Source organism: Oncorhynchus mykiss, chromosome 1 (assembly GCF_013265735.2).
Source record: "Oncorhynchus mykiss isolate Arlee chromosome 1, USDA_OmykA_1.1, whole genome shotgun sequence".
In the NCBI taxonomy this organism is placed as follows: Eukaryota; Metazoa; Chordata; class Actinopteri; order Salmoniformes; family Salmonidae; genus Oncorhynchus; species Oncorhynchus mykiss.
In genome coordinates, this window is record NC_048565.1 from 19,242,654 (window position 1) to 19,266,252 (window position 23,599).

Here is a 23,599-nt window from a genome sequence, read left to right on the forward strand (position 1 = left end):
AGTAAGGAACTCCAGTGTAGGTTTAGCCTTGTGTTTTAGATTATTGTCCAGCTGCAGTCCTTAACGATTACAAGCATACCTATAACATGATGCAGCCACCACTATGCTTGGAAATATGGAGAGTAGTAATCAGTAATGTGCTGTATTGGATATGCACCAAACATAACACTTTGTATTCAGGACAAAAAGTGAATTGCTTTGCTACATGTTTTGAAGTATTACATTGTGAAAACAGGATGCATGTTTTAGAGCATTTGTATTCTGTACTGGCTTCCTTCTTTCACTCTATCAATTAGGTTAGTATTGTGGAGTAAGTACAATGTGGTTGATCCATCCTCGGTTTACTCCCATCACAGCCATTCAACTCTGTAACTGTTTTAAATTCACAGTTGGCCTCATAGTGAAATCCCTGAGTGTTTTCCTTCCTCTCTGGCAACTGAGTTAGGAATGACGCCTGTATCTTTGTAGTGACTGGGTGTATTGATACACCATCCAAAGTGCAATAAATAACTTAATCATGCTCAAAGGGATATTCAATGTTTGCACCAATAGGTGCCCTTGTCTGCGAGGCATTGGAATACATCCGTGTTTGAAATTCACTGCTTGACTGAGGGACCTTACAGGTAATTGTGTGTGTGGGGTACAGAGATGAGGTTGTCTTTAAAAATACATGTTAAACACTATTATTGCACACAGAGTGAGTCCATGCAACTTATGTGACTTGTTAAGCACATTTTTACTCCTGAACTTATTTAGGCTTGCCATAACAACGGAGTTGAATACTTATTGACTTAAGACATTTCTAGCTAGCTTTGAATGTCTTTGAAGTTCAAAGACATTCAAAGTTCTTCCATAAAATCCGCTTCTCGGTAGGTATAATTCTGTGGGCCTAATTCAGATAATGCATGTAAGATGCCCAGAGCTTGACATAACAAAGTTTGAATACTTAGTGACTCAAAACATTTCAGCTTTTGATTTTTAATTCATAACAAAAAAATAAAAAATGCACTTTGACATTATGCAATATTGTGTGTAGGCCAGTGACAAAAAAAATCTCAATTGACTTTTAAATTCAGTCTGTAACACAACAATACGGGGACAAAATAAAGGCGTGTGAATACTTGTGGCATTGATATGAGACAGAAACCTTTATTATAGTGTCAAAATTGGACTGCAAAGTTTAAATAGAATAATTTTGGTCATAAAGTCAGTCTCGTCTAAAACAGAGTTTGGAACATCAGTGCGTCACAACGAGTTAATTAAGGTTGGGATTAGACTACAATTATGACAACAAATCATTCCTCCTTTGGCCAAGCTCCATGTGAAAATCACCCCTCTTCCCAATTCGCTTCCCTTCATTGAGGGGACTCAATTAATCTGACCCGGGCGTGCGAGAAGGCTTGTTTTGCTTGCATTCGTTATGGAAGCGGGCTGACTCCCAGCCGTGAGCTAGGTGCCCCATTCAAAACCCAAGGCAAAGTCGACTCAAAACAAAAGTGACGTAGTTAGCATGTGGAGTAATGAGAAGGATTCTGTTTTTTAACATGCAAAAGTGATTGCTTTTGATAAAAACAATAAAAATTAGAACATATATTTTATGGAAAAGAGATGTTTCGAATCCATCCATTGAACGGGGCTCGGGTGTGCAACGACCAGTGGCAGTGAATATAACCAGAGATAGTGGAATAAAATGACCTCTCTGGCACAACTTAGCTAACAACGTTAGATAACGTTATTGCTGGTTATGTAGGTAGTTATCTTTTGATGAAGCGAGGCAGGCTTGCTAACGTTAATGTTAACTTAGTCGTAGCTCATACAAGTTTATTGTGTATTGTCTAGATACTGCTGGTTATGGAACGTCATCATTTGATAATGCTAGCAACATTTGATAATGTAATCAGTGCTCTGTTTGTGTGTATCTTTGATGAGGAGCCAGGAACTGATCTACGCTGTTATAACCATAAATGGGGCACAGGCAAAGACCTTAACTCCAGCCTCATGTCTTTCCTGCTCACTAACAATCGTCGATGGGGAGACCAGAATTAGGTAGGTTTAATCTGACCTGTTCGAATTTCAACATTGTATATGCTTGTGTTCTGGACCTGTTAGTTGTTTAGCACCCCATAGTGGCAGTTTAAGTGCAGCAGTCTAGAATTGACCTGTTGTGTCATGTGACAGAAGTGAAGCAATGTGTAAAATGTGTACGGGCGACAGAGTAGTTACAATCCTTCAACATCTTTCTTTATTTGTATGATGCAATGTCTGTAAGTACATTGTAAGTACATTTGTTTATTAACACAAGATAAATGTTTATCAGATATCATTTTCATGTTTCTGTAAAAGATGAATAATTGAGTTAGCTGTTAGCTACTTTACATTAGCTTCAATGCTATTTCTCCCTAGGGATACCTAGCTGAGTAATATAAAGCATACAGTTGTATTCTAGTAACTTGATTTTATATTGGCTCTAGATTGAGTACTCTTATTCCTTATTTCATATATTTAGTACAGTTATTGTGGAAGACATTCTGTGCTGTATACTACTGTAACTGCAAACAAGTACTTTTGTGTTTGTTACAGTTTCACACCGTGATTCAAGTAAACTCCCAAAACGGCACCCTGCTTTCCACTGAGTTATTTGAATGAGTGTTTAGCTAACTGGATCACTGGATAAGAGCTACTGTACATTTAGCGAGTCCAGTATAGTGAAAAGACAGGCACAGCTACCCATAAGAGAGGAACCTCCACGTGGAGCAACAAAGATTAAAGAGTTAACAGGCTGTCATCTCGGCGCAGAGCAAGCCATCACAACATCGCCAGCTTAAGTCTTCACCCTACGTGCCACACTTACCTCACATCATCATGGCAGAAAGTAGCAAGGAAAATGCTACGCAGCAAGACGAAAACATTAAAGAGAAACATGGAGCATTTGATGCACAGTCTATAAGTTCTCGCTCTTACAAATCATCAGTCAGTTCAAGGTCGTCAGCCAGTTCAAGGGCTAGTATAGTCATTGCCAAAGCGAGAGCCAACGCAGAAGCAGCCCAAGCCAGAGCAGCTTATGCGAGGAGAGAGATAGACATTAAGGTTGAGAAGGCCCGCCTCAAAGCTACCTTGGATGCCCTGCAGGAAGAGAAAGATGCTGCTCTAGCTGAGGCAGAAATACTGGAGGCACCTCTACAGGAAGTAGATCATGGTTTGGCCGACAGGTTCTCACCCCCAGTCCCACGTCAGAAATGCTTTCAGGGCACCTTGCACTATATGATAGACCACGCTAGCCTTAGTTCAAGTCAGCAGTTCAACAGAGTGAGGGACGAAGAAGCATGTGACTCTGCCGACACAGTTACATCAGGTAACGCGCACTGTGCCACCAACCAAACGCACACAGACGAACAACCTACACCAGGTCGTATGTCCCTTGCCAGTCCGAGTAAGGCCAACAACCAGAGGAATGGATAGATAAAAGAAGAAAGTCACCATCAGTTTCCTACTTGTTCCCATGGGAACCCCGCAGAGCCTCTACTCAAGGAGACCATGGCGTAACCCCTACCACCTACGACCTTGCCAAGTACCTTGCCCGCAGCCAGTTGGTCACTACAGGGTTAACCACATTCGATGATAAACCTGAGAACTATTGGGCTTGGAAAGCCTCCTTCTATAAGACCACATCAGAGCTAGGCCTTTCAGAGGGAGAAGAGCTTGACCTGCTTATTAAATGGCTTGGTGCAGAGCAGGCACGCAGGATAAAGGCACGCAGGATAAAGGCAGTCCATGTCAGACATCCGCCAGCTGTGTTAGACATCTGCCAGCTGTGCTGATGATCCTCTGGGAGAGACTTGAGGAAAGCTACCTACTTGGCCTATCGTACCTGGACACATCCAGAGGGGTGAGCTCTATCATAGAGAAGCTCCCATATGGCCTGCAGGAAAAATGGACATCATACGGGTCAAAAGTCAAGCTAGAAAACAACGTCACCATCCCTCCATTCTGGGTGTTCGCCAACTTCATCCATAGGGAAGCCAAAGTCAGGACAGACCCTAGCTTGAACCTCTTCTCCTCCCATGCAGCACCTGTCAGAAGAGACAAGCAAGACAGACATGGGAAGACAATATCTGTCCACAAGACACAAGTATCTTCAACTGAGAACACGGGGGATCAGAAGAAACCAGTGGATTTGAATAAGCACCGCCCCATCCACAACAAGCCGCATCAGTTAAAGAAGTGCAGAGGTTTCAGAGAGAAGTTCCTGGAAGACCCACAAACAGTTCCTCAAAGATAACTATGTGTGTTTTCTGTGGTGCTCTTCCACAAACCATCTTGCCAAGAACTGTATGGTAACTGTGAAATGCAACGAATGTGAAAGCGGCCGGCACCTCTCAGCACTCCATCCCGGCCCAGCTCCATGGAAGTTAAACTCATCCCCTTCCTCTTCAGAGCATGGTGGGGAGGAAAAGGAACCGGCCAATCAGTAGGTCACATCTATGTGCACTGAGGTATGTGGAGAAGGAATGAGCGTGAGAGCATGCTCCAAGATATGCCTTGTTAATGTGTTACCCAAAGGACGTCATGAAGAATCCAAAAGGATGTACGCTATACTGGATGAACAAAACAATCGGTCTCTAGCAAGATCAGAGTTCTTCGACATCTTCAAGTTCAAAGATAGTTCATCACCATACACACTCAAGACGTGTGCAGGACTCACAGAGACAGCTGGCAGGAGGGCCCATGGTTACGTTTTGGAGTCAGTCAATGAGAAGATTAGTCTCTGCCTTCCCACACTCATCGAATGTAACCAAGTCCCTAACAACCGCTGAGAAATTCCCACTTCAAACGCAGCTCGCCATCACAGTCACCTGAGACGCAACACAGACAAGATCCCACCTCTGGATCCTGATGCAGACATACTTCTCCTCTTACGCAGAGATGTCTTGAGAGTACATAAAGTCAGGAACCAAATCAACAGTCCAGACGACGCTCCATTCGCCCAGAAGCTAGACCTAGGTTGGATGGTCATCGTGGACGTGTGTCTCAGAGGTGCCTACAAACCATCTCAGGTGAGCTTGTTCAAGACATCCATCTTGGAAAATGGTCATCTATTTCACCTACCTCAGCCCATGCAATAGTCAGGTTATGGTGAAAGAGAAGCTCAGTTACGGAGCACAGCAGCAAATCCTCAACAAGCCAAACCTGCAAGACAACTCACTGACACTTACCATAGAGCACCTGGGTCAGTCAATCTTCTGTCGCAACACTAGCGATCACAAACTTGCACCTTCGATCGGCGACACGATATTCCTTCAGATCATGGACAACAAGGTCTGCCAAGACAGCTCCAACAGCTGGGTCGCCCCCTTGCCCTTCCAGACACCCAGACGAAAGCTGCCTAACAATAGGGAGTACGCTTACAGTCGTCTTACCTCACTCTGTCAGACTCTAGCAAAGCGGCCTCAGATGAAGGAGCACTTCCTAGAGTTCATGCAGAAAATGCTCATCAACGACCATGCAGAGGTAATGCCACCACTTCAGGAAGGTCAAGAATGCTGGTACCTCCCTTCGTTTGAAGTCTATCACCCTAAAAAGCCAGAACAGAGCCGTGTGGTGTTTGACTCAAGTGCACTAATATAAGGATTTTCCCTCAATGATGTACTCCTCACAGGCCCTGATCTCAACAACAGCCTGCTGGGGCATGTCCACATCTTCGGCAATAGCCCGTCCCCTGCTGTCGCCATACACGGCCTAAGGAGGTCTGCCAAGGAAGAAGAGGATGACTTTTGCAGCGATGTTAGAAGGTTTGTCGAATGTAAGTTCTATGTCGATGACGCACTGAAGTAATTCGCTACCGAAACTGAAGCCATCAGTGTCCTCAGTCTAGCACAGGAAATGCTTGCGTTATCCAACCTCAGGCTACACAAAATTGCCTCCAACATTCCTGTGGTGATGGATGCGTTTCCCCCTGACGAACGGGCCAAGGACATTAAGGATCTAAACCTCTTCAACGATGATCTCCCCCTACAGTGCAGTCTAGGAGTGTCTTGGAACATCACAGCAGATACATTCACATTCCAAGAAGCCATTCACATGCAGGGGAGTGCTCTCTACAGTCAATAGCCTATATGATCCACTTGGCTTCCTAGCCCCTGTCACCATACACAGCAGGCTACTCCTCAGAGAGCTCTCTACACAAGCAGAAGATTGGGATTCACTCCTTCCCGCAGACATGCAAGAGAAGTGGAACACATGGAGAGATTCACTTCAAGACTTACAGTAGCTCCAAATACCTCTCACCTACACATTTTTCTCTACCTCTAATGCTCAGCTCAAGGAATTTTGTGTCTTCGCAACCCCTCTTTTACGCTGCTGCTATTCTCTGTTTATCATATATACATAGTCACTTTAACTATACATTCATGTACATACTACCTCAATTGGCCTGACCAACCAGTGCCCCTGCACATTGGCTAACCGGGCTATCTGCATTGTGTCCTGCCACCCACCAACCCCTCTTTTAAGCTACTGCTACTCTCTGTTCATCATATATGCATAGTCACTTTAACCACATCTACATGTACATACCACCTCAATCAGCCCGACTAACCGGTGCCTATATGTAGCCTCACTACTTTTATTTTTCATTGTCTTTTTTACTGTTGTTTTTTATTTCTTTACTTACCTATTGTTCACCTAATACCTTTTTTGCACTGTTGGTTAGAGCCTGTAAGTAAGCATTTCACTGTAAGGTCTACTAAACCTGTTGTATTCGGCACACGTGACAAATATACTTTGATTTGAGATGCATCGGTGACAGCTATCGCAGCTGTAGCTTACCTGAAGGACACCACTCAAAATGGAAAAAGTGAAGTCGGCTTTGTCATTGGAAAGGCCAAGCTGGCTCCCCAGCCAGAACTCACTATCCCCAGACTGGAACTATGCGCAGCCGTGCTGGCAGTCGAGATTGCAGAGTTGATAGTTGAGGAGATGGATCTTAAGTTTGACAGCATCACATACTATTCGGACAGCAAAGTGGTGCTTGGGTACATCCACAAGCAAACAAGGCGGTTCTACGTCTACGTGAGCAACAGAGTTCAGCGTATCTGGCAATCCACGTCCCCAGACCAATGGAGGTACGTGCCCACATGGCCATGAAACCCATGTGACTGACTTTAACTCCCTGAGAAGAAAATCATTTGAGGTCCATTATTGCTATACAGTGAAATGATTAAAAGCCTAATTTCACCTCCAGCAGACACTGTCTTCTTTTTTTCTGGCTCTCTCTGTAGATGGTTTTGTGTGTTCAAAGGAAAACATGATGGACAGGATGCTGTGAAGTGTCACTTACGCTTTTAACTCTAATTTATCTTATTTGTATTTGTTTGTTATAACACATCCACCTAATGAGACTGTTTTCAGGGGGTTTCCCCAAAAGCAGTGGGCCTCTGAGTCAATGGGACACCAGAGGCATTGTTTGTGTACGTGTGCATATGTGTGTGGTCACGTATGTGTACATTTACTAAATTACAGTCAGTCAGCAGCTCAACGGTTAGTTGCCAAGCTAAAATGACATGTTTTGTGTGCATTTTATAATGCCATGATTGGGGGCTTGGCTGCATGTGTAATGTGAGGCCTTGCTGTGTTTGTGGAGGGAAGGGGTTAAAGACGAGGACAGGGTGTTTTGGCATGCAACATGACAGGCCCTCACCACCAGCTGCTTGTTATCCTATGGCCTGACCAAACATTAAACCATTAGTGAAGGGGGTTTAAAGAAAGGAAGAAGTAGAAGAAGAAGAAGAAGAAGACAGGTCCATGTTTCTGTGTGCAGTAATGTCACAGTGCCCACGTGTCTTGCACAAGATTGTCTCTAAGCTGGTTGGTATGAGTGTCTCTAGGAGGAATGCAGGTACCTCAGTCTAGACAGCGTTCAGCTGATCCCTGTCTGCTCCCATGATCTCAGGGCCTCCCCATGCCTCTCTCCTCTCTCTGCCCTCCTGCAGTGCCTCTCTCCTCTCTCTGCCCCCCTGAAGTGCCTCTTTCTTCTCTCTCTATGCCCCCCTGAAGTGCCTCTCTCTTCTCTCTCTATGCCCCCCTGCAGTGCCTCTCTCTTCTCTCTCTATGCCCCCCTGCAGTGCTCTCTTGCCTCATCTCCCCTCCTAAAGTCTGACCTCCAGGGGTTACAGACTGGTGGGTGAGCAGGCAGACAGACATGTGGGCAGGCAGACAAGTAAGCATGCTGGTAGGTATAGTAGGTGGGCAGACAGAAATGTGGGCAGATGGGTAAGCAGACCAGTAGACAGGATGGTAGGTACAGTATTGTAGTTAGGCAAACAGGCTCGACAGGAATTTGTTTGTGCAGAGTGTATAGTACCCAGCCTATCACTACTTTATCTTTAGCGTGCAGGGTTGGGGAGTAACTGATTACAGGCAATTACATATAATCAGTTACATGTAATCTGATGACAAAAAACCTCTGTAATCAGTTATGTTACCAGCTAAAATGTTGTAATCAGATGATTACAATATTAAAACTAGATGATTACTTTTTGGATTGCTCAGAAAGGATGTTAGTGGAAAAATACATAATAACATCTTTCTGTTTTCTCAATGACATTCAATTCAGCATTGAAAAAAGGTGCAAGTTTAAGTTTGTTCCACCTGAGTGAGTCTGACCACAAGTCAGAGACCTCTATGATGACACCCCAAATGCATTTGATGGATCCTTGTCCAAAAGTATCTGAAAGTAATCAGGAAAAGTTACTCAGTTTGGGTAATCCAAAAGTTACATTACTGATTACAATTTTGACAGGTAACTGGTAACACATTATATTTAGAAAGTAACCGACTATACCCAACCCTGGTAGCGTGACTGCGGTTTCTGTGGTTCATCGCTGTTGCTTCATATCTCTGCTGTTGTGGTGGTGCTACTGGGCAAGTTCCAAGTGAAATTGAAGATGAACCAAGTCTCTATTTGGCAGTCCCTTATCATTAGATACAAGCACTTTCAGTGATGAATGTCCTGTCACATTACTAACCTCATGTTTAGCTTTAATTTATTGCCTGTGGAAATGTTTAACTGCATTTTAATGGCATAACCAGCAGCATTTTTAGCATGTAAATGTTGGTGGTGCAAACAAAAATATATATATTTTTTAGATGCATGCCAGCAAAGCCATAACACAATACTAAACAATGCATTAATTGCACTATAACTGTGACAAATGGTGCCCACAAATTTATGAAGCAGCATAAGACATTTTTGTCCTCACGGTTGTTGTGATGTGTTTGAACAGGAAAGTCCTGTTCAAAATGTATTTTCCCAGTTGCAAGGCTTGCAGTTAGCCACTGTCACCGATTCCATACAAACCACAGGTTGTTGAATTTGTAATCTCCAAATTGTTATGTAATGTTTGTCCAATGGCCGATGAGCACTGATACGTTTTATCTATATTTTCTCTTCATATGACAAGGATTAAAAAGTATTTGCCAGTAGAATTGGTTCACAAATCATGATGACTGCTAGCTAAGATTGTGAAAGTAAGATGTTGACATGATCAGTCCAATCAAAATTGCTGTACATATAACATGATTTGATGTAATTTATGTGGCCAATGACCTTGAGCCTTCTTGGAAGGGCACAGGAGGGCTCACATTCTTGATGTCCCCCTTTACTAGGTGGGTGATGTAGTGTCCCATGAGTGACAGAACACTGAGCCAATCATGGTGCAATGCTTAGCCAATCACGGTGCAATGCTCCTTTTTTCTGCTGGCATGCCCCAACACCACAGAAAGCACTGAGCTAGGCTGAAACACCTGCATTTTGGAGCTGCCTGTTTGTATGTGGCTTTATTAAGTCAATGATATTTATTTTATAATGACATATCTATTTTTACATTATTTGCAAACTGGCAGGTATTATGCCAAAATAACATACAAAAGAGGCAAACTCCCGGCCCCCCAAATAAATAAATATATATATAAACTACCATTCAAAAGTTTGGGTTCACTTAGAAATGTCCCTTTTTTTGAAAGAAAAGCACATTTTTTGTTCATTAAAATAACATAAAATTGATCAGAGATACAGTGTAGACATTGATAATGTTGTAAATGACTATTGTAGCTGGAAATGGCTGATTTTTAATGGAATATCTACATAGGCGTACAGAGGCCCATTATCAGCAACCATCACTCCTGTGTTCCAATGGCACGTTGTGTTAGCTAATCCAAGTGTATAACTTTTAAATAATAATTGATCATTAGAAAACCCTTTTGCAATTATGTTAGCACAACTTAAAACTGTTGTTCTGATTAAAGAAGCAATACAACTGGCATTCTTTAGACTAGTTGAGTGTCTGGAGCATCAGCTTTTGTGGGTTTGATTACAGGCTCAAAATGGCCAGAAACAAAGCACTTTCTTCTGAAACTTGTCAGTGTATTCTTGTTCTGAGAAATGAAGGCTATTCCATGCGAGAAATTGACAAGAAACTGAAGATCTCATACAACACTCTGTACTACTCCCTGTACTACTCACAGAACAGAGTAAACTGGCTCTAACCAGAATAGAAAGAGGAGTGGGTGACCCCGGTGCACAACTGAGCAAGAGGACAAGTACATTAGAGTGTCTAGTTTGACAAACAGATGCCTCAAAAGTCCTCAACTGGCAGCTTCATTAAATAGTACCCGCAAAACACCAGTCTCAAAGTCAACAGTGAAGAGGCGACTCCGGGATGCTGACCTTCTAGGCAGAGTTGCAAAGAAAAAGTAATATCTCAGACTGGCCAATAAAAATAAAAGATTAAGATGGGCAAGAGAACACAGACACTGGACAGAGGAATTCTGCCTAGAAGGCCAGCATCCCGGAGTCACCTCTTTACTGGGTTACTAACAGCTTACTACACAACATACACTTAGTATTTCTTTCTTAGCTACATAAAATATATATATATCCCTGGCATATTACATAATTTATGCAGCAGCATACAAAACATTTTTGGACTTTGGTCTGTCATTCTCTGGATTTATTGTGCTTTCAAGACAACTGGGAACTCTGGAAAAAAACAAGGTTGAATCATGACGTCAGTGATCTTCAGGTCGGAGCTCTAGAAAGAGACTTGGACGTTTGAGTTGGATGACCGCTCGAAACGTATTTTCCCGGTAAGAGATCGTTTTTTTCAGAGTTCCCAGTTGTGTTGAACTCATTGAAGTCTGAGATTTCCCATTTCAGAGTTTCCAGTTGTTTAGAACGCAGTTGAAGTCATGCTGGATTGACAGCATGGCCAATGTATTCAACATTTTCTGTCCCGTGGTGTTGCATGTGAATGTTTATCCTTTTAAGCTTGGTGAAGAGAACCTTAAACCCAGACTTGGACCACACACCCTCTCCACCAAATATCAGGCAAGTGATTACTTTGCACTGCTTGGAGTTAGCCACGGATTCCTTCCAAACCACTCATTGTTGAATTTGCGATTTCCAACTTGTTGTGTAATGTTTACTGTATGTTCAATGGCCAAAGAGCATGGATACCTTTTATCTATAATTTCTCTTCATATGACAAGGAAATTAAAAGATTTGCCAGCAGATTGTCAACTTCATTCATAATGGTGACTGCTTGTCTAGGTTGCTAACTAAGATTTTAAAAGTATGATGTTGACATGATCAGACCAATCAAAACTACGGTAGATATTACGTGATTTGAAGTCATTTTATCTGTGGCCAATGACTTTGAGCCTTTAGATGGGCACTTCTAATGTAAATCTATGGCAACACCCAAGGGTCTTGAACTTTCTAGCTCTCTCTGTAGATTATGTGGTGACATAGTGTCCCCATGAGTGACAGAACACTGAGCGAATCACAGCGTTTGAATGCGGCTTTATTAAATCTTTATTTAAAAATAGTATCTTTTGCAAACTGATATGTGACACGTATTAACCTCTGCACCTTTTTTTCAATTTTCACCTAAAATGACATGCCCAAATCTAACTGCCTGTAACTATTAAAACACCTGGGGCTCAAAACAGCTGTGCCCCACCTGCCCTGAATGACAGGTTGCCACTGTATGGAGTGATTTTAAATCAATTGATCAGTCAAATTTATTTATAAAGCCCTTCTTACATTATTATAACAAATTGATAACAAAAATGCAACCTCCAACACACAAACACCATAGGTTATTTTCAATACTCCTCTCATCAGTCACAGTGTTTCAGGGAAGCTCACCAATTTTAGTTTGACAGGCCCTATGGTGTTTGTGTGTTGGAGGTTGCATTTTTGCCTCATACTTTTACCAGCTCTGTCAGACAGCATAAACAAATACAAAGTACTTGATGTTCTAGATTAGAAGGACATGTTGTATCTTGTCTAAGTCTGCAATCAGATTTGGGCTTGGATCCTCACTCGTAGAGACACTTTTCTTAGGATAGGATTACCATTCCAGTAGAACAGGACTGTAAATATGTAAGCCCGAAGAGCCTAAAATAATGAGATCTTGTCTAGGTGATGTCTGAGATTGATAGTGCTGCACCAAAATAGGATTCCATTCAAGGTTTCCACACTTCCCACCAAGCACAGAGTGAACAATGCAAACAATGCATTCAGACTGTGTGTGTGTGTGTGTGTGTGTGTGTGTGTGTGTGTGTGTGTGTGTGTGTGTGTGTGTGTGTGTGTGTACAGTGTGTACAGTGTGTACAGTGTGTACAGTGTCATCAAAACGTATTTACAACCCTTGAATTTGAATTAAAATTGAATTGAGATGTTTTTGGTCACTGGCCTACACACAATGCCCCATAATTTCAAATTGTTTACTAATTAATGAAAAATTAAAAGCTGAAATGTCTTGAGTCAATAAGTATTCCACCCCTTGGAAAGCCTAAATAAGTTCAGGAGTAACAATTTGCTTAATGGGTAACGTAATAAGTTGCATGTGTGGAATAATAGTGTTTAACATTATTTTTGAATGACTACCTCATCTTTGTACCATACACATACAATTATCAGTAAGGTCCCTCAGTCGAGCAGTGAATTTCAAACAATGATTCAACCTCATAGAACAGGGAGGTTTTCCAATGCTTCGCAAAGAAGGGCACCTATTGGTAGATGGGTAACATAAAAAAAAGCAGACATTGAATATCCCTTTGAGCACGGTGAAGTCATTAATAACATTTTGGATGATGTACGTATCAATACAACCAGTCACTAAAAAGATACAGGCGTCTTTCCTAACTCAGTTGCCATACAGGAAGGAAACCGCTCAGGGATTTCACCATGAGGCCAATGGTGACTTTAAAACAGTTAACGAGTTTAATGGCTGTGATAGGAGAAAACTGAGGATGGATCAACAACATTGTAGTTACTCCACAATACTAACCTAATTGACAGAGTGAAAAGTTGGAAGCTTGTACAATATATTCCAAAATATGCATTCTCTTTGCAACAAGGCACTAAAGTAATACCGCAAAGAAATTTGGCAAAGCAATTAACTGTTTGTCCTGAATACAAAGTGTTATATTTATAAATCAAAGACAACAAATTATTGAGTACCACTCTTCATATTTTCAAGCACAGTGGTGGCAGCATCATGTTATGGGTATGCTTCTAATCGTTAAGGACTGGGGAGTTTTTCAGGATAAAAAATAAACAAAATGGAGCTAAGCACAGGGAAAATCCTAGAGGAAAATCTGGTTCAGTCTGCTTTACACCAGACACTGGGAGATAAATTCATCTTTCAGCAGGACAATAACCTAAAACACAAGGACAAATCTACACTGGGGTTGCTTACCAAGAAGACAGTTACAGTTTAGACTTAAATCGTCTTGAAAATATATGGCAAGACCTGAAAATGGTTGTCTAGCAATGATCAACAAACAATTTGAAGGAAAAGATTAATGGGCAAATATTGCACAATCCAGGTGTGGAAAGCTTTTAGAAACTTAACCAGAAAGACTCACAGCTGCAATTGCTGTCAAAGGTGCTTCTACGAAGTATTAACTCAGGGGTGTGAATAGTTATCTAAATGAGATATTTCTGTATTTAATTTTCAAGAAGTTAGAAAAAAATTCTTAAATTTTGTTTTTCACTGTAACACAACTAAATGTGGAATAGGTCAAGGGATATGAAGACCTTCTGAAGGCAGGTGTCTGCATCTGTCTGTCAGTGATATAAGAAGCAGTGTGATGCTTATCTGACATCAATCTATAGAAGAGAAAGGACGGCATTCTTGAGTGTCTGCAAACAGAGGCTGTGCACAAGTCCATACCATCACCATCACAGCCCACACACTATGAAGGCACTGCAGGAATAAAGTTTCTCTTATTACAAGAATGTGGTGACCCATAACAGAAATTGTACTTTTTGGATGTGGCTTTAGTGAATGCAACAGGTTAAAGACATGCTTTGGGTTGGATGTGTCAGTCTGTAGTTCATATACGCATAATTTATGAGCAGAATTACTGCATTACCTCAATTAGCCATGAAATTCCTAGCTTGAAAGCAACTGTTTTTCTGGAAGCTGTGCTGCACCATTTTCACAAAATGTTTCCCCCACGTGGGCCAGCCCCCCAGCAATTTGAGTTCAATTTGAGTTCAACCGCCCCTCTCCATATGAGTAACAGCTAGTAAGACGCATAGCATGCACACACAGCAGAGCGAGAGTGAGAGCAATGACGTGGTGCACATATCTGCTCATATGTTAAGTAGTACTTCATTCTTGGGGATGATTTTTGGCTCGTGAGCACTTCTTTAAGAAGTACTGGCTAAAATGTAAACAAAAGGACTAGAGAATCTCTTTAAGGTGCTTATTACAAACCCAGTGCTTAATTTGATCCGGATCCTACCGGAACAGGATCCATCAACTCTCAGTTTCGAACTGTTTCGTTCCGGAACCTATTTGCCAGGATCCGGTACTTCTTGTGGCATGAAAAATAATTTTCACTGTTTGCAACATGAAAATTGTAATAAAAGTGATCAGAGAGAATTAAAGTTGGCTCCTCTGTACTTATCCTATCCCCCAAAAATAATATAGCCTAATGTGAAAACGTAGATTAAACTTGATTTGGTTTGATTTATTAGGATCTCCATTAGCCAACACCAATGTGGACAACTAGTCTTACTGTGGTCCTACACATAACGAAAAATACATTACAGACAAAAGACTTTACAATTAGTAGTGGCCAGATGGATGCCACCCCTCAGCCCGCTTGGAATTTGCGAAGGCACCTTAAGACTCTCAGACCATGAGAAATAATATTATTTGGTCTGATGAAACAAAGATTGAAATCGTTGGCCTGAATGCCAAGCATCACATCTGGAGGAAACCTGGAAAAATTCCTACGGTGAGGCATGGTAGTGGCAGCATCATGCTGTGGGGATGTTTTCAACGGCAGGAACTGGGAGACTAGTCAGGATCAAGGGAAAGATGAACGGAGCAAACTACAGAGAGATTATTGATGGAAACCTGCTCTTGAGCACTCAGAACCTCAGACTGGGGGCGTAGGTTCACCTTCCAACAGGACAACGACCGACCGTAAGCCACAGCCAAGACAACGCAGGAGTGGCTTCGGGACTAATCGGACTTGAACGCAATTGAACATCTCTGGAGAGACGTGAAATTGCTGTGCAGCGACACTCCCCATCCAACCTGATAGCGCTTGAGAGGATCTGCAGAGAAGAATGGTGCTTCAACAAAGTACTGGGTAAAGGGTCTGCATACTTATGTGAAATATGATATTTCCATTTTTTTTATATACATTTGCAAACATTTCCAAAACCTGTTTTTGCTTTGTCATTATGTGGTATTGTGTGTAGATTGATGAAGGTAAAAAACGATATAATACATTTTAGAATAAGGCTGGGGTCTGAATATTTTCCGAATGCACTGTATGTGTGTCAGCATATACAGCATGTACACAGCATACGTATACATACACACACAGTCACACATTGTTGGAGGAATCATACACAGTAATACATACAAACAAACAAAGTCATAGGCACTTAACCCCCCTGGGGCGGCAGGGTAGCCTAGTGGTTAGAGCGTTGGACTAGTAACTGGAAAGTTGCGAGTTCAAACCCCCGAGCTGACAAGGTACAAATCTGTCGTTCTGCCCCTGAACAGGCAGTTAACCCACTGTTGCATCATTGAAAATAAGAATTTGTTCTTAACTGACTTGCCTGGTTAAATAAAGGTAAAATAAATAATTGCTCCTGTAAGTCGCTCTGGAGAAGAGCATCTGCTAAATGACTAAAATATAAATGTCAGTGCTGTTTGTAAGTTGACTATGCAAACAATTTGGAATTTCCAACACATTTCTTATAAAAACAAGAAGTTACGCAGTCAGTCTTTCCTCAACGTTTAGCCAAGAGAGACTGGCAGGCATAGTATTTAATTGTAACTCTCTGATTACAATGAAGAGCAAGACCTGCGGCTCTGTTCTGGGCCAGCTGCAGGTCTTTCTTTGCAGCACTTGACCATATGACTGGACAATAATCAAGACAAGACTAAACTAGAGCCTGCAGAACTTGCTTTGTGGAGTGTGGTGTCAAAAAAGCAGAGCATCTCTTTATTACGGACCTCACCCCATCTATACATCCATTTAATCTACAGTATATGTTTTGACTATGACAATACAAGGTAACACCAAGTAATTTAGTCTCTTCAACTTGGTCAACAGCCATACCATTCATTACCAGATTCAGCTGAGGTTTAGAAATTAGGCACTGGTTTGTACCAAATACAAAGTTCTCAGTTTTACAGATGTTCACGACCCATTTATTACTGGCCACCCATTCCAAAACAGCCTACAACTCTTTGTTAACGGTTTCAGTTACTTCATTAGCTGTGGTTTCTGATGCGTATATGGTTGAATCCTCAGCATACATGGACACACATGCTTTGTTTAATACCAGTGGCAGGTCTTCAGTAAAGATGGAAAAGGGTAGAGGGCCTAGAGAGCTTCCCTGGTACACCGTACTTCACATGTTTGACATTAGAGACGCTTCCATTAAAGAAAACCCTCTGAGTTATATTAGATATATAGCTTTGAATCCAATATACATTTTCTCAACAACAGGTTATGGTAAATAATATCAAAAGGCTGCATTGAAATAATCTAACAGTACAGCTCCCATAATTTTATTATTATCAATTTCTTTCAACCAATCATCAGTCATTTGTGTCAGTGCAGTATATGTTGAGTGCATTTTTTTTATATCATTTATCTTGGCTTCATAATACAGTTTCTTCTTTTTTTAGGTTGAGTTTAGTCACATAATTCTCAATTTGCTGTAAGTCAGATGTGCAGCCAGACTTATTAGCCACTCCTTTTGCCCCATCTCTTTCAACCATACAGTTTTTCAATTACTCATCAATCCATGGAGCCTTAACAGTTCTAACAGTTAGTTTCTTAACAGGTGCATGTTTATCAATAATTGGAAGAAGCAATTTCATAAATTCAGCATCTGGATGCTCCTTATTAATCACATCAGAACAACAAATATTTGTAACATCATCCACATAAGAGTCACAGCAAAATCTTGTGTATGAGCTCTTCTACACAATTTTAGGCTCAGCTTATGGAACTTTGGCTTTCCTGGATATTGTCACTATATTGTGATCACTGCATCCAATAAGTACAGATACAGCTTTAGAACAAGGTTTTACAGTATTAGTAAAAATGTGATCAAAACATGTGGATGATCTTGTTCCTGTAGTGTTTGTAAACACCCTGGTAAGTTATCACAGGTTTTCCCAATTGTTAACACACATTTGTTGAAACTACATCTCAGGTACTCAAAACTCTGAACACAAAACAATTTCCTCAAACCCCACAGACATCTTGCAAAACAAAACGCAGCAATCAAAATATTGTACTCCCTGCTGTCTCCCTATTGTACTCCCAAAATTAAACTTTGCATACAAATGAGACAGTCAAATTAATCTAACTTAGTGACAACCGAGATTACAATAATGTGGCATATTCAAAACCTATTTCAGTGTCAGTCACGGTCAGTTCCGTTTAAGATGAGGGAGGACAATTTCTATTACAGTATATTGGATGACTGTCATTCATATTCCATTCACTCAGTTCAATGTAACAGCGGCAGTTTTAGGCTACTAAATGATACAAACATTTTCCCTATACCTATAATGAGGTTGCTACAACCTAGCCTATGAATGAAAGTTCAGGTGCACACAGATCGAGAGAAACATTTGAGGTGACAGAAAGTGACACATGGACAGACAGTGACAAATTCAGTACCGTCTTGCACACTCTTGCCTGCATCTAGCTGATCTCGGATGTATCATTAGTCGAACAGTTGTAAACTATAGTTTCTATTGGACAAATTCAGGTATGTTTATCCCTTTTTCGTTGTGTTTGTTTCTGTTTAAGAAAAGTTTTTCAACAGGCGGAATGAATACACCTCTGACCACGCGTAAACACAGTTCACTTTCATTGCAGCCACATTGTATTATTTCTCGCATCTATGTGCTTTCCTCCTCTCACCTTTATCTTAGTTTGTGGCCTTCAATGCACAACACATGACAAGGTGAAAAAACCTTCCCAAGCCAAACCATATTATAACCGCTGCACACAGCCTACATATTTGTCTCCATATTAGCTAAAGTAACGTCATAATCAACATAGCTAATAGAACTACCGCCTTAGTAAACCCGCTACAATCATGGAGTAATGTTACAGTGTATAGTCAGTAAGCAGTTTAGTAGTTACACCGGCGGGCCCCAGTGGCAATAAATTAGTAAATTAGTAAAACCAAAAGCTTGGAAGAGTTCTAGTGTTGTGTTGGATAGTCATAGCCAGCTAGCTAATATAGCATCCCTCTGTTTGAGCAAAGTGTTTGAGTAGTTTAAACTAGCTAGCTGCATTTACTAGTTAAGTAAGTGAAACTGAAACTGAAAAATTACAATCTCTCCATCTCTCTCTTGCTTCTCCTTAATTTTCTCCTTAGCTGTCCTCCGGGCTACACCATGGTGCTACCGTGGTGCTACCGTGCAGTGTGCTGTTGATGCTACTGTAGACCTTCATTGCAAAACAATTATTTGGTGACGTGAATATATGTAGTTTAGTTTGTTTTTTTTAATGCATTTTTAAAGGGTTTACAATAAACATTTATATGAAATTCACTGAGGAGGATGGGTCTTCCCTTCCTCCTCTGAGGAGCCTCCACTGTTCAGTGGAAAGACTGACAACTTCCAGGGGGCTGGCGACTTCCAGGGGGCTCCCTCCTTGCGGGGGCTGCAGGGGTGTGTGCTAATCGGCAGTAAATATCTATATAGGCTAGCTGCTGTTTGTGCACATTCAACCTTTTAGATTAATGTTAATCATATCCTTATTGTATCCATCAGTCAATAATTGTACACTGGATTAGGTCTACCTAAACTAAGGCGGCCCTGAGTCTTTGGTTAACCGCCATATGTTTCTAAAAGTAACATGGAATATTAACTGCATATCTGAGGGTATATCACAGATATGCTGGGATTATATTAGTATTCCTATGGCGTAATTGTGGGCAAGAGTGCAGTGATTTGAGAGAGCAAAGGTCCTGGTTTTGGGGGCCAGGGGTTCCTCTGTGGTGATTGGTGTGTCTGTGCCAGATTGAGGGCCCCAGACTGGACCTTTGATGTGGCCGGCCCTGAGCATCAGATGACTGGGTAACATCTCCTCTCTGACCCTGACCATAATGGACATTTCTTTTACCCACCGGAAGAAAATTATAGCTCTTAGGAATGTTGTTGTTGTTATATTTCCCTCTCTTCGTCTCTCTCTCTCTTGCTCTCTCTCTCTCTCTCTCTTTCTCTCTCTCTCTGTCTGTCTGTCTCTCTCTCTTTCTCCTCTCTCTTTCCCTTTCTTTCTGTCTCTCACTCTGCATAGAAAATAAAGGAGCACCGGAAGAGATTTTTGCAACATTTGGAAAAAATAGGTCTTACTGAAACCATAATTAGGTGGATGTCGGAGGAGAAGGGTGTGTTAGTTTTCCATGGGGAGATGATGGAGGGAGAAGGATAATCTGGGGGTAGTGTGGATGGATAGGGAAAATACAGACCAGGGGCTAAAATAGCTTTCAGCGCTCGTTCAAGAGAACCCAGGAAAGTCTGGAAATGTCTTTGACAGTTGAACATTCCCCGATACAACAGTATCGTTCCTATGATCGCTATGGCCCATAGCCAACGTCAACTCCTTTTTAACACATCATTCTGAACATCCGCTCTTTCCATGACATAGACTGACTAGGTGAATCCAGGTGAAGGCTATGATCCCTTATTGATGTCACTTGTTAAATCCACTTCAATCAGTGTTGATGAAGGGAAGGAGACAGGTTAAAGAATGATTTTTAAGCCTTGAGACAATTGAGACATGGATTGTGTATGAGTTCCATTCACATGGGGAATGGGCAGGAAAAAATATTTAAGTGCCTTTGAACGGGGTATGATAGTAGGTGCCAGGCTCACCGGTTTGTGCAAAGAATGGCAATGCTGCTGGGTTTTTCACGCTCAACAGTTTCCCGTGTGTATCAAGAATGGTCCACCACATCCAGCCAACTTGACACAACTGTGAGAAGTATTGGAGTCAACATGGACCAGAATCCCTGTGGAACGCTTTCGACACCTTGTAGAGTAAATGCCATGACGAATTGAGGCTGTTCTGAGGGCAAAAGGGGGTGCAACTAAATATTAGGAAGGTATTCCTAATATTTTGTACACTCAGTGGACATTTGACTACAACAATAATCCCTGAGGTAATATTTATGAATGCATAGATGGATCCTAGGAGCGCTTTAACATGTTTGATAATCGGGTTTGATGTGTGTGTTTTATGAGTCATGTCTCAGCCGAGTCAGACGTAGAGTGGGCTACACCTAATACTATAGGCAGGCAGGCAGGCAGGCAGGCAGGCAGGCAGGCAGGCAGGCAGGCAGGCAGGCAGGCAGGCAGGCAGGCAGGCAGGCAGGCAGGCAGGCAGGCAGACAGACAGACAGACAGACAGACAGACAGACAGACAGACAGACAGACAGACAGACAGACAGACAGACAGACAGACAGACAGACAGACAGACAGAAAGAAAGAAAGAAGGAAAGAAAGAAAGAAAGAAAGAAAGAACTCAGACGGAATGAGTCAACGCACAGCACCTCTTTCTCAGTAGCAATGACCAAGCAAAATGCTTCATATTCCTAGCTGTTCAAAGTGAAAACTAACAGTTGGTACAGAGTGGTGATGTGGCAAAAAAATGTATACAGTTACATATCGGGATATTATTTTGGACCATATATCATATTGTATCGTTTTGACCATATATCATTTTTGCGCTAGTTGGTTGTACCTGTACCATCTTCTTTTTAAACAGAGAGCCATTTTGTTTTCAGCATTTTTATTTGTGTTTTCTCATGGCTCTCTCTTATCTCCCTCTGCAGCAGACATATGGTGAGAAATATATTTAGAAAATTGAATCACAATAAAATTACAGTATCGAATTGCAATACAGATAGAATCAAGAAAATCGCAATAAATATAATATCGGCACCAAAGTATCATGATAATATTATATTTAGAGGTCCCTGGCAATTCCCAGCCCTAGTAAATAGTACGTACATGAAGCAAACTCCAGTTCCATAATAACACCAACCGTAAACCCGTCCACACAGCGGGCAGTGTTTGTGCTCGATGACATCCTCACACATTCCTACACACTGGCACTCACCTCAGACCTGATCTGTGCAATAGGGGGTGAGGTAAAGTACTTCTGGTTGCCTGTGTTCCACTCAAGTATACTCAAGTATACAACATGCAGCAGGCATGCCCTTGTAACTATTATGCCCTGTTTACATTGTGACGTATTTCATTACGTTGTACGTCATCTTCATGCAGAGAGCCTAGTCTCTCGTCAGAGATCACATTTGTTTTGGGAGATTGATAATTATGACCTTTTCATTCAAGACAAGAGAAACATATTATTTCAGTTGATGTAGTTACTTTTTCCTCAACTTGTTTCTATAACTTTTTAGCAAGTCAAGCTAACATACAGAGCAGCTAGCAATACTGTAGCTAGCGACCTTCACCTAATAATTATAATTTAAAGAAAACATACCACAATAAACTAAAATGGGAGGGAACAGTCATGGAGGCTTATTATTTAACATAATTTTAAAATAGTACTCACTTATAGGAATGGGTAATTGTTTGCAAGTTGCTAGCTATACCATAAACCCATCGTCAAAACCTATATATTTTAATCTAGTCCTGTTCTTCAACAGACTCAGCACCTGTCTTGCAATGAAGCCTCCAACCGCAAGGGGAGCGTTGTGATTCCACTACATTGTAGACGGTCCCCATTTAAATGAATGACATGCGACACAATGTAACGGCGTGCTTATGTTTAATGTGAATTAAGCATTTGACTTCCTGGAAGGCAATGGATAGGAGTGCTTATCAAACAACTTTAGGCACTCAAAACAACTCTGAACATTCTGGTTCTTCGACAATGAGTCTGAAAGGTTCCTTGTGAGAGGGTTCGTTGTGAGAGTACATATCTCCATTGCCTTCTAGGAAGTATAATGGTTACTAGGGTATGCCTGCTGCATACTGTCGCACATGAGTGACACACAGGCATCCAGACGTTGATAAATGCAGCTTTCGGGTCTTGGCATCTCCTCTCCTCTACTTATCTGCTGGTGAGGCATGGAGAGGAGAGGAGGACTTCTGGTATCAAAGAAGCAATTAGTGCTCCTCTTACTGTCCCTGCCTGACTGGCCACAGCCTCTCCACCTGCCTCTCCTCTCCTGTGAGGATATGTGTTTGGTTTTTCTCCTCTGGAACAAATGTGCAAATATGTTTGCAACGATTAGCCAATAGCTAGCTACAGTAGCCATGTGGAGGTATGGCGGAAGGAAAGAAATCAAAACTCCCTGAAGGACGTCTATTCCCAAGGATTGCGCCAGGGGGATGACCTCATTGACTTTATTTATGCATTCACATCAAGCCCTGAGCATCATTGCATAAGTGTTTTCCATCTGCCCGGTCCGCCTGCTGCCCAGCTGGGATGGTAAACATGTGGTAGATTTCTAACTACAGTACATGGAAATGCTGCAGAAATAGACAGTGCAACAAAGACAAGAAAAACAAAAACAGCCAAGACAACAACAAAAAACACTTCAAGTCAACATGTTGCTGAAAATGTATCTGTGCATTTTGTTTTGTGAAATATCAACCAATATGAGCATAGGGGCTTTTTACAGATAATAGCTATCTGATATTAGCTTCCCTTATAAGAGAAAGCTTTAAATAGATGTTTATGCATCGCGCCACATAGTGTTTTGGCTTGTTTTACAGAGAAAGGTTTAGTAGAGGCTGTGCAAGCAAAACATGCGAACCTCAAGGGCAGAGTTAAAAGGGAGTCTGGTTTGGCTGTCGTTAGCGTAGCATCTGGTGAATAGCTGAGAGGTTACATTAGCAATGAGGCTAAAGCTCTGTACCCACTAGGGACAGTTTGAAATTTACTGGGGTGGAGGAGGGTTGTCTAACTTTTTTTTTGCTTTGAGGAGGGTTGTGCGTTTTTCCCTGGTTTACATTAGCCCTTTTGCAGGTTTTAATATATAATTTCCTC